General features: G+C 41.1%; 1 long non-coding RNA gene across 1 annotated transcript; it reads right to left on the bottom strand.

Moving 5' to 3' along the window:
- Nucleotides 1-5,259: 5,259 nt before the first annotated feature.
- On the bottom strand, nucleotides 5,260-6,779 carry LOC118396419 (uncharacterized). Its single transcript, XR_008066258.1, has 2 exons — nucleotides 6,697-6,779; nucleotides 5,260-5,578 (listed from the first exon to the last, which is right to left on the bottom strand). It is a non-coding gene; the product is annotated as an uncharacterized LOC118396419 (long non-coding RNA).
- Between the last annotated feature and the right edge of the window lie 5,840 nt (nucleotides 6,780-12,619).

Consider the following 12,619-nt stretch of genomic DNA (forward strand, 5'->3'; position numbering starts at 1 on the left):
TCTGGGAAGGCTTTCCACCAGATGTTGGAACATTGCTGTGGGGACTTGCTTCTATTCAGCCACAAGAGCATTAGTGAAGTTGGGCACTGATGTTGGGCGATTAGGCCTGGCTCGCAGTCGGCGTTCCAATTCCTCCCAAAAGTGTGCGATGGGGCTGAGGTTAAGGCTTTGTGCAGACCAGTCAAGTTCTTACAAACTCGTGGAAATGGCAAGATTATTGTATTATAATAGTTGTTTTATTCAACAGAATAGAGTATTCTGTTAACTTGTGTGTGTGTTTTACGAAGGGCCTCTGAGATAGCACTGACAGGAGATTTACGATGTCTTTGGGTAATAAAGCCTAAAGAGAATTCCAGAGAACATGAGCTAATGGTTCTGTTCTTTACCGTACCAGGGAGACGGTTCCAGTTTGGAGTAGGAGGGCCAGACACTGGTCTTTACAATGCAAACTGTTGTAACTGTCTGCTATGTTTTATAGATATCTTTCATACAAATCTTAACCTTGTGACCATTCTATGTGTCTGTTGTTCGTCATATAGGTTGAGAGGGGTGTATCTTGGCTATAAAAGATCTTTGTGCTTTTGTGTTGTCACGTTCAATGGTTCATGAGAAATGGCGCATCATTGAAAGTTAATTGCTATTGCAAGGTTCTTATTATTAAACATGTAGTTTAAGTATAACTCTGACTGCTGTGTGAAATTTGTTTCTCATTTGGTAATGCAGAAATTAGCCACCATAAAACCGATCTTGACAAACCATTTCTGTATGGACCTCGCTTTGTGCTTCGGGGCATTGACATCCTCAAACAAGAAGGGGCCTTCCCCAAACTGTTGCCACAAAGTTGGAAGCACAGAATCATCTAGAACAGGTATTCCCAATCTGGCGTATGCCAAGTAAAAATGTGATTCACTTTTTTTATTATATATATATATATATATATATATCCTACCGTTCAAAAGTTTGGGGTCACAAAAATGTCATTGTTTTGAAAGAAAAGCATTTTTTGTCCATTAAAATAACATCAAATTGATCAGAAATACAGTGTAGACATTGTTAATGTTGTAAATTACTATTGTAGCTGATTTTTAATGGAATATCTACAGGCCCATTATCAGCAACCATCACTCCTGTGTTCCAATGGCACGTTGTGTTAGCTAATCCGGGTTTTTCATTTTAAAAAGGCTAATTGATCATTAGAAAAACCTTTTGCAATTATGTTAGCACAGCTGAAAACTGTTGTTCTGATTAAAGAAGCAATAAAACTGACCTTCTTTAGACAGGTGTGTGCCTTTCCAAGTCATGTCCAATCAATTGAATTTACCACAGGTTGACTCCAATCAAGTTGTAGAAACATCACAAGGGAGATCAATGGAAACAGGATGCACATGAGCTCAATTTCGAGCCTCATAGCAAAGAGTCTGAGTACTTATGTAAATAACATATTTCTGTTTTTTATTTTGAATATATTAGCAAAAAACTTGTTTTCACTTTGTCATTATGGGTTATTGTGTGTAGATTGCTGAGGATAATAACAAATGAATGTAATAAATAATAATATATATATTTTTTAGAATAAGGCTGTAATGTAATAAAATGTGGAATGGAATGCACTGTATTGCAAAAGCGTTGCAAAATTCCGGGAACTGTCAATAAATTCCAATATTTTTACGGAATCAGAAGGGAATAAAGCAGGAAATATAGAATTCTCCAACCAGAATTTCTGGGAAACCACAGAATTTATTGAAAAGTTTTTGCATCCCTATGTCTATCTGAATCTTTAGTCCAGGTTATGTAACTTTGACCACATCATGATAGGCTACATCACTATATATTTGTTTACAGCAAGTCATAGAAAAATCATATTTTATGTTGCATTTGTTCCTACAATCCTGTCTCTATAACTGCCCTTCGGTATGTTGTTACTACAGGAGCATGCCAACTTAACTTGAAAAAAGCTAACAATACTGAAGAAGAGGTCGTCACTGGAGCCCTACTGAAGATGGCACGCCACCGAAATGAAGGGAAGAAACTGAAAGGGGTTCAATTTTACGCTACAGAACAAAAACGGAGCCAAGCTAAGCTATACTGGGATGGCATAGTTGAACATTTGACACTTTTGCAATATGGTTCTAATTAGCCACTTGATACGTGGGTTATTGTTTGTGACGCACCTCTCCGTCTCCTTCATGTCTCCTCCATGCTGTCGTTCTTGGTTGAGAGATAGGCAGCAAGGTTCCTATGAGCAGCCAGAATAGATCCATCTTCCTGTAGAAAGGTGATCTTCTCCTTGTGCATCTCCTTTCTTTTGAACACTGTTCCCCTGAGTGACCATCTTCACAGATCATACGACATGCATGCAGTGTATTTTCCGACAGCGTTAGGAGAGTTTGACTTATGGGGTTAAAGAGAGGCCAGAGTCTACTGGTGGAATCAAGGGCTTTGACAGATACATGGTTGAACCCAAACGTTTCTGGGGGTCTGATTGAGACATGGACCGGAGGCCTAAGAGATTCATGGGGTCCGGGAGGAGGATTAATATTGTCCTTGGTCCTCCTGTCTGTATATCCTATCCTTAGGCTGCACATTCTGAGTGTGTGACATGGGACAGGAGCTTAGGTTATTTTCCCGTGTTAGCCATTGAGGACTGAGTTTTTGTTGTTGTTGAGTCCATCCTAGTGGGAGCTTTCATGTCACTCCTCTCCTCACTGCTTTAAAAACATGGAGGCCACTAGTTTGGCTCGATATTTGATGTCCAGTTCAAGCTGCCTACTTTTCTTCTGTTTTCTCTCTCTCTTGTTCCTTCAACACAAGTTTCTCTTCCAAGAGCAGGAATATGTACAGAAAGAGTTGCCATCCCCGCCTTAGTCATTGTGAGTGCAGAGACTTTTGATGATACAGGATAAGTAGAATTTGACGCACTGCCATCACAACCAATGTCACTGGTACACAGAAAGTAGACTGTCAAAATGGCTTTTACAAAGTACACCAACGGTCGGTCAGTTACAATAGTTTGGCCCAGGTGGTGACCGTCTTTCCCAGTCAGGGTTCTGCTGAGGTTCCTGCTCCCAGTCTGCTCTCTGACCAATACAGCATTCTCTCTCTCATCACCTTTGTGTGTATATGACATGATTTGTGTTATGTCCTGATTCTCTACCTCAGGGGTTCAGCTCGTGACCCAAATTAGGAATGAACTGTCTTCCAGCAACCCAAATTAAGAAGAAATAGTATTTATTATATGTGATTATGAATGTATAACTTGCGACCCCACCTCTCGCGTCGTTTTATTTTTCCATTCTGGTTTTGATTTAAAACCCAGCAAATGCATATGATTTCTGAGGTTTCTGGTTAAAAAACGAGCTCTGAACATGGTCTTTTTAAAAATGTTTGACATATATGTTTAAATACCAATGAACTGCCAATGCACAACGCTAAACTTTTGGGAAGGACACAATATCCTTAAGAACCTTAATAGTATTTAACAAATTAAGAACTCTTTGTTTGTTTTACAGGTTGCAGAGTGGGTTGTGTAGGAGTGAGCACTTGACTCCCATGTATCATAGACGGTGTTCAGACAAGACAATTATGTAATCCTGTGTCTGTGTGTTTGTGCCAATCAGCAGATTTCTGAAATGCTGACAAATTATACATGTGTTAACTGTTAAAATATACACTGCTCAAAAAAATAAAAGGGAACACTTAAACAACACAATCTAACTCCAAGTCAATCACACTTCTGTGAAATCAAACTGTCCACTTAGGAAGCAACACTGATTGACAATTCATTTCAAATGCTGTTGTGCAAATGGAATAGACAACAGGTGGAAATTATAGGCAATAAGCAAGACACCCCCAATAAAGGAGTGGTTCTGCAGGTGGACCACTTCTCAGTTACTATGCTTCCTGGCTGATGTTTTGGTCACTTTTGAATGCTGGCGGTGCTTTCACTCTAGTGGTAGCATGAGACGGAGTCTACAACCCACACAAGTGGCTCAGGTAGTGCAGCTCATCCAGGATGGCACATCAATGCGAGCTGTGGCAAGAAGGTTTGCGGTGTCTGTCAGCGTAGTGTCCAGAGCATGGAGGCGCTATCAGGAGACAGGCCAGTACATCAGGAGACGTGGAGTAGGCCGTAGGAGGGCAACAACCCAGCAGCAGGACCGCTACCTCCTCCTTTGTGCAAGGAGGAGCAGGAGGAGCACTGCCAGAGCCCTGCAAAATGACCTCCAGCAGGCCACAAATGTGCATGTGTCTGCTCAAACAGTCAGAAACAGACTCCATGAGGGTGGTATGAGGGCCCGACGTCCACAGGTGGGGGTTGTGCTTACAGCCCAACACCGTGCAGGACGTTTGGCATTTGCCAGAGAACACCAAGATTGGCAAATGGCGCCCTGTGCTCTTCACAAATGAAAGCAGGTTCACCCTGAGCACATGCGACAGACGTGACAGAGTCTGGAGACGCCGTGGAGAACATTCTGCTGCCTGCAACATCCTCCAGCATGACCGGTTTGGCGGTGGGTCAGTCATGGTGTGGGGTGGCATTTCTTTGGGGGGGCCGCACAGCCCTCCATGTGCTCGCCAGAGGTAGCCTGACTGCCAATAGGTACCGAGATGAGATCCTCAGACCCCTTGTGAGACCATATGCTGGTGCGGTTGGCCCTGGGTTCCTCCTAATGCAAGACAATGCTAGACCTCATGTGGCTGGAGTGTGTCAGCAGTTCCTGCAAGAGGAAGGCATTGATGCTATGGACTGGCCTGCCTGTTCCCTAGACCTGAATTCAATTGAGCACATCTGTACATCATGTCTCGCTCCATCCACCAACAGACTGTCCAGGAGTTGGCGGATGCTTTAGTGTCTGGGAGGAGATACATCAGGAGCATACCCAGGCGATGTAGGGAGGTCATACAGGAACGTGGAGGCCACACACACTACTGAGCCTCATTTTGACTTGTTTTAAGGACATTACATCAAAGTTGGATCAGCCTGTAGTGTGGTTTTCCACTTTAATGTTGAGTGTGATTCCAAATCCAGACCTCCATGGGTTGATACATGTGATTTCCAGAGATAATGTTTGTGTGATTTTATTGTCAGCACATTCAACTATGTAAAGAAAAAAGTATTTAATAAGAATATTTAATTCATTCAGATCTAGGATGTGTTATTTTAGTGTTCCCTTTATTTTTTTGAGCAGTGTATATATAGTGGCAGACCAGGGGGTTGGGTCAAAACGTTTACACGGATCAGACCCGGACAGAGTAGGATTAGCTCAGATCTGAGGTATTTATTAAAATAATAGTTCAAAAGAAAATAATTAGGTCTCCCCCATGAGACCCTCTCCGGGACACCGTCTCCTGGGCTCCCGGTCTTGCTGGATCCTGTGGGGATCAAAAACTGAACTCACTCCTGTTACCTCTGCAACCGTCCCCAACTATACGGGAGTCCTTCCCCCACTCTCTCTTCTGGGTGTTGCCCTTCTGGCAGCTTTATGGGACTTGTACAGCTGGTGAGCAATCAGCCCTTGATTATTCACAAACTCCCCATCAGCCGCAACTAGTCCTGGCCGGAAGACCCCATCGAGACCTGGCACGACACACACACACACACACACACACACACACACACACACACACACACACACACACACACACACACACACACACACACACACACACACACACACACACACACACACACACACACACACACACACACACACACACACACACACACACACACACATTTGTAATCATATAGTAACCAAAAAGTGTTAAACAAATCAAAATATGTTATATTTGAGATTCAACCCTTTGCCTTGATGACAGCTTTGCACACTCTTTGAATTCTCTCAACCAGCTTCATCTTGAATGCTTTTCCAACTATCTTGAGTAGGTTTGTCCAAACTTTTCACTGGTACTATATTTATATATATATTATATATTTCTTTATAATCTAAAACAATAAATAAGTGGAACTATCTCCTTTTCACCCCTCACCCTGTTCTCTCTCTCTTCTCTGCTTTCCTCTCCTCTCTTCTGTTTCCTCACATACCCATCCTCTCTTTTTCTCACCATCCCCTCCCAATATCAGTCAATCATCGATCTGAACTCTGATCACCTTTCTAAAGGTTGACTGAGCGAAATGAAGTTGCCGCCAAGCAACACCGCAGATATCGCGACGAGCAAGACGCAAGACACCTGCGCATGCGCACATATTCGATTCACGCTGTTACGGGACTAAAACAGCGGAGACGTTTTACCCTCACCCCTCAACGATCTTCGCGGAAGTTCACCCACTACACTGTCTACTTTGTGCAGCTACGTAATATTGCCGAGTCTTACCTTTAAACACAAATTAATCGCTTCCTCTCCACGTGAGGCAGTGGTCTTAAAACCAATTGCAGTGAATTACCTGACCTTTCATCATGCCCCTGCTAATTTTCTATTAAAATGTATATTTTTAATAACGTACCAACATGAATGGAGGTCATGTCAGGGGTAGATCACTGTAAAAGGTTTTCTCCATATATAAAGTGGAACAGATTTTCTGTGCGCTCTACTTTGCTGGTGTTTTACAGTGCTGCGCTGTAGCAATACTGCTCTCAAGTGTACATTCAAGAACATGGTTCAAACTTAGTTAGGTAACAACAAAAACAAACAATCTTAATTCATAACCAAAACGAGCTACAGAAAGTATTGTACCCGCCATTTTTTTCAGAGTTTATCCAATGTTTGTAGAGTTTGTGAAAGAAGTCAGCTTGGCCATGGATGTGTGATGGTGTGTTGACAGCTCAGCCATGTCAGGATATGAAGTGAAAGCAGAAGCATTACTTTCTCTCCGGCTGACCAGTGGATTCTGTGTTATGCACTATAGCCCGTTACCATATCATATGTGATTGAATATTATTTGCTGTTGGCTTGTGTGGATGTATGTGTTATGCAACATAGCTGACTTGAGACATTGTTAACAGTTTCAGGGCCATGGGCCTTTCTCGTGATAGAAAAATACAGAATAACATAAAAACGGACACATACAGAACGTAGTGTAGGGAACAAACGGTCTTTTGTTAGATAACAGGAGCCAGTGTGTGATAACTGTATTGAGTGTGTGAGTGCATAGATATTCTACACAACTACAACGACTGACCGCTGAAGCGCCTAGGGGGCTGGGACTAGCTCGTACGCCAACAATCAACGATAGGCTGGGTGAGTTTAAACCACGCCCAGTCTCTATTCTGTGACAGGCCGGCTCGGAAGCAGGAACCACTTCTGTCAGAGTATATTCACTTTGTCAGAGTATAATAACTTTGTCAGGAACAGGTCAGTTCTCTGTTTGCCCTGCGAGTTGTGACAGAGAGCCCCTATATACAAAAATTGCATTTACCACTTATTGCTTAGCTAATAAAAAGTACATAGTAATCAATTCGGTGACTCAGTGTCATACTTATCCTGATACCAGATTCGATTGACGCAACCCTTAACACCAGGCAGGATCCATTTAGAGACGACAGAGAGGTAATGGAAAACATTGAAAGCTAGCTATAGAGAAGACAACACAGTAAGTACAATTATCAAGTTGACAGAAACAAATCAACATTTAACTGACCACTGTTCGAGGGAGTCGGCTTGCGGGAGTAAAGGCAGTATGGTGTCACGATTATTAGAAGTATTTTCTCTGGATCACTTTTTTTCTACAGAGTCATGATGTGGTTGTGTGAACATTTCTGTTTATTATAATCTACTGAACAGTCAAAATCATGGATGATATTACAATGAAACCAGAATAAAAAAATGGATGACTACAGTATGGAAAATTGCTTATTGCGTAATGCTTATTGGGAATCGATGTGACATCACAATTAGCCACACATTTTAAGAGTATTAATACACTAATGGAAATCTCAGAAACCCGTTATTAAAATCTTGCAAAATTGCGTCAGATGCTTAGAGTTTAGAAATCAGAACCGCTCATGTCCCTCTGATATTTTAGGTAGAAATTGTGCACAAATATTGAATTGTAAAAGCCTGTTATATGAAATGAATTGCCCTTTAACATAGACCAGATGGAGAATTCAATAAATCTTTTTTTTTAATGTGAATAAAGACTTGCTAAAAGTTCCAAAATTTCGTATTTTGACATGTCCCTCCATCAACCCTGTGTCACTTCTTGTAAGATTTTAACACATTTAATCCCCAAAATTGTTCAAGTTTCACCATCATTGTAAAGCCTTAGTTATTTTGTTCCTTTGACAAAGTCATTTCTAAAGATTTTTCTTTATTTAATGTGATTAGTGATTCATTTACATCTGGTCCTAATTTTAAGGTCAACCCTGTTATTAACTGAACTGAACTCTCCTTTTAATATGGTGAAACTATTCCTTTAAAAAAAAAAAAAAAAGAAACATCAAACAGCCAAATCATAATGTAAAAGTAGGTGAGCTGGTTTGACTCTTTATGGCCATTTTCTGGTGTAAAACTGAGCGGGTCGAGCATGCTACATCAACCCTGTTACCCATAGATAGACAGGCCAGTAGTGTTCTAACAATTTGTAAAAAATAAATAAATAAAAAGTATTTATAATTATGAGGCATTCAATTGCCACTCCCTGTTTGTTGCACACACCAAGATCCATTCTCTCTGTCACAAGGTGATTTATGACTGATTTAAGATTAAATCGTCAAACCTGTTACGGTCAACCCTGTTATTTTATTTGGCATTTAAAAAGGCACTTACTACAGTATTTAAAAAAATGTTTTAACCTCGAGATGGAAAAACGTTTTATTAAGTTGAACATGTGCTCTTTATGACAAAAATGTTAAAATGACGTGAAATCAAAAAGGTTTATTTGACCAAGTTACACTTCTCAAAAGGCACCGAATTGGTGGAACGAACCAGCTGGCTTGATAAAACAGTGCTGATCATTTCATTTTGGCTAGCTAGCTAAATTGTAGACAGCATTTTGTCTATGTTGATGCTTTTACAATAACCAAACAGTTTGATAAAATTGTTTTGTTGAAGTTTGTGAAACTATATGATGTAAATGTATGACAGGGTTGGATGTTACGTACAATTTGAATCGTGTTTGAGTTGCTTTGTGTATCAACACATTTGCTTGAGATGATCAAGACATTTGTGTCCAAGTTGCTTGACGTAAACATTTCAAATAACTGTCAATCTTTTAGCTCCCCGCCAACTCAGACTGGTCCTTCAGCCTAACTAAACGTTAGAGATGAGAGAAATGGACATTCCACTACTAAAACCACTACTAAAGCACACCAATAAGAAGGAGATACTTGCTTGGGCCAAGAAACACAAGCAATGAACATTAGACAGGTGGAAATCTGTCCTTTGGTCTGATGAGTCCAAATTTGATATCTTTGGTTCCAACCGCTGTGTTTTTGTGAGACGCAGAGTAGGTGAACGAAGGATCTCTGCATGTGTGGTTCCCACCGTGAAGCATGGAGGAGGAGGTGAGATGGTGTGGGGGTGCTTTGCTGGTGACACTCTCTGTACCTCATTTAGAATTCAAGGCACACTTAACCGGCATGGCTACCACAGCATTCAGCACTGATACCATACCATCTGGTTTGTGCTTAGTGGGACAATATTTTTTTTGCAAAAGGACAATGACCCAACACACCTGCAGGCTGTGTAAGGGCTATTTGACCAAGAAGGAGAGTGATTGAGTGCTTCATCAGATGACCTGGCCTCCACAATCACCCGACCTCAACCCAATTGACATGGTTTGGAATGAGTTGGACTGCAGAGTGAAGGAAAAGCAGCCAACAAGTGCTCAGCATATATTTTTTATTCAACCTTTATTTAACTAGGCAAGTCAGTTAAGAACAAATTCTTATTTACAATAAAGGCAAAGGGTGGCTACTCTGAAGAATCTGAAATATATTTTGATTTGTTTAACACTTTTTTGGTTACTGTAACGTCTGCTCCCGACTCACACTCCCAAACACCTGAATTCTAATCACCTGCTCACACAAGGGTATGTCATTATCACACACTATTTAGTTCAGGTCTTTGCACCCCATCACTGTGAGCAGGTGATTAGAATGTATTGTCTGTTTTGTGACACACGTCTTTCTGGTTTCCCAGTGATTTACTCCTCCTGTGTATGATAGTTTTGGCTTGCCTCACTACCTTTTTGCCTATTCCCTGCCTGTACTTTCAGATTTCCTGTTCTCTACCTATTGCCTGATCTCCCAGACTACTTTACTAGCCTTTTCCCTGCATGTACTGTTGCCCTTTTGGATCCCCTGTGTATGACTATTATTCTAGGTGCTTCTACACCTGCATTGCTTGCTGTTTGGGGTTTTAGGCTGGGTTTCTGTACAGCACTTTGAGATATCAGCTGATGTACGAAGGGCTATATAAATACATTTGATTTGATGACCTCCTGCCTGCCCCTGGACCCAGCTACCTGCCTCCTCCTGTGGTCCTTTGCAATAAACACCTGCTGTGCCCAGTGCTTGAAACCAGCTCGGTCTCCCCTCGTGTTCATTAGTTACTACATGAGTCAATATATGTTTTTTCATAGTTTTGCGGTCTTCACTATTATTCTACAATGTAGAAAATACAAAAAATAAATTAAAACCCTTGAATGAGTAGGTTTGTCAACTTTTGACTGGTACTGTATGTAAATTAGATTTCTGTATTTAATTTGATATACATTTGCTAAAAAAATCCGAAACAATGTTTTCACTTAGTCATTATGGAGTATTGTGTAGAAAATATATATATATGAATCAATATTGAATTCAGGCTGTAACTACAAAATGTGGAACAAGTCAAGGGGTATGAATACATTCTGAATGCACTGTAAATACATAACATTACATGGCCTCCCCGATGGACAGGGTGTATAGTAGGCTGCTGTTAATAGCCTACATTATCTCGTTTTCATCCAATACAGCATGTCAGATTGCGCATTGAGCTTTGCTCGACATGCTTTGTGCCCGGCCCGCGTGATCCGTGATTTCCGTAATCAAGACACACACAGAACCTGCAGCAGTCCGATGTGAATGGCTGATAAATTGTGCGCGAGTGTAGAAATCATGAGGTAAATCAGCCTTAAAAAAACAGTACTTTGTCCCTCTTTTTAATGCTTTTGCAAGAATATTTTTTATTAAAGGACATCTAAAGTGGTGGGGCGCTGCCACACCCGATAGAAAAGTACTGGGGCAAATGGTATTTTATTAGAATCCCCATTAGCTGTTGCAAAAGCAGCAGCTACTCGTCCCGGGGTCCACACAACACATGAAACATAATACAGAATGACATAATACAGAACATCAATAGACAAAAACAGAACTACATTTTTTTATTATTTTATTAAAAGGCACACGTACTATACACACAAACTATCTTGGTCAAATAGGGGAGAGGCGTTGTGCCACATGGTGTTGCTTTATCTGATTTTTGAAACCAGATTTACTGTCTATTTGAGCAATATGAGATGGAAGGAAGTTCCATGCAATAAGGGCTCTATATAACACTGTACGCTTTCCTGAATTTGTTCTGGATTTGCCAGATTGCAACCATTTTTGCCAGTGGCCCTGCCACCACTACATTCTGAGTCAGGCATTTTAGGCATACAGACAGGTGTATATTTTTTTCAGAGGAACCAATTGCTGTTTATTCCAGCTGAAAACAGTGTTTTCTATTTTTGCCTTTGACAGGCTTCAACAGGAGAGATCAGAGTCTCCTGTCCTCGGCTGTGGGTCTATGGCAGAAATCGATGATAGGCTCAAATCCAAGCCGAAGAGAAAAGTTTCAGCGTGTGTTTGAGTGGACAGCACTGCTGTCAAGCTCTGGCTTCAGCTCTCAGCTCAAACTCCTCTAGTCTGAGGGAGCTTGACCTGAGTGAAAATAAGCTGCAGGATTCAGGAATGACTCTGCTCTGTGCTGGACTGGGGAATCCACACTGTAAATTGGGGATGCTAACGTAAGGTCTCCTGTCAGAGTTACAGCACATAGCCTTGGTTCATAATACATCAGCTGTTCACAATAGACAACAAACGTCCCTATTTTGTATCTTATGATGGACACCTCAAGTACAAACCTATGTGATAATTACACACGTTTTGACGTAAACTTGCATAGAAGAAAACATATGCTAAATTTCTCTGTGGCCTGAACTGAAGAATGAAAGGATCATTCTATTTTTAGGCTCAGAGTGTGGATTCACAGACAAAGGCTGTGCTTCTCTGGCCTCAGCTCTGAGGTCAAACCCTTCACACCTGAGAGAACTGAATATGAGCTGGAACTACCCAGGTGACTCAGGAGTGAAGCTGATCTCTGCTTTACTGGAGGATCCGTGCTGCAAACTGAAGACACTGAGGTGAGTGCTTTGAGTTCTCACCTGGCCACTGTGAAGAGGGTCTGTCTGGGTGACATTCCCTCATACCTTTGTTGGCATTACAGTTTAAGTCGGAAGTTTACATACACCTTAGCCAAATACATTTAAACTCAGTTTTTCATAATTCCTGACATTTAATCCAAGTAAACATTCCCTGTTTTAGGTCAGTTAGGATCACCACTTTATTTTAAGAATGTGAAATGTCAGAATAACAGTAGAGAGAATGATTTAGTTCAGTTTTTATTTCTTTCATCA

Source organism: Oncorhynchus keta, chromosome 17 (assembly GCF_023373465.1).
Source record: "Oncorhynchus keta strain PuntledgeMale-10-30-2019 chromosome 17, Oket_V2, whole genome shotgun sequence".
Classification (NCBI taxonomy): domain Eukaryota; kingdom Metazoa; phylum Chordata; class Actinopteri; order Salmoniformes; family Salmonidae; genus Oncorhynchus; species Oncorhynchus keta.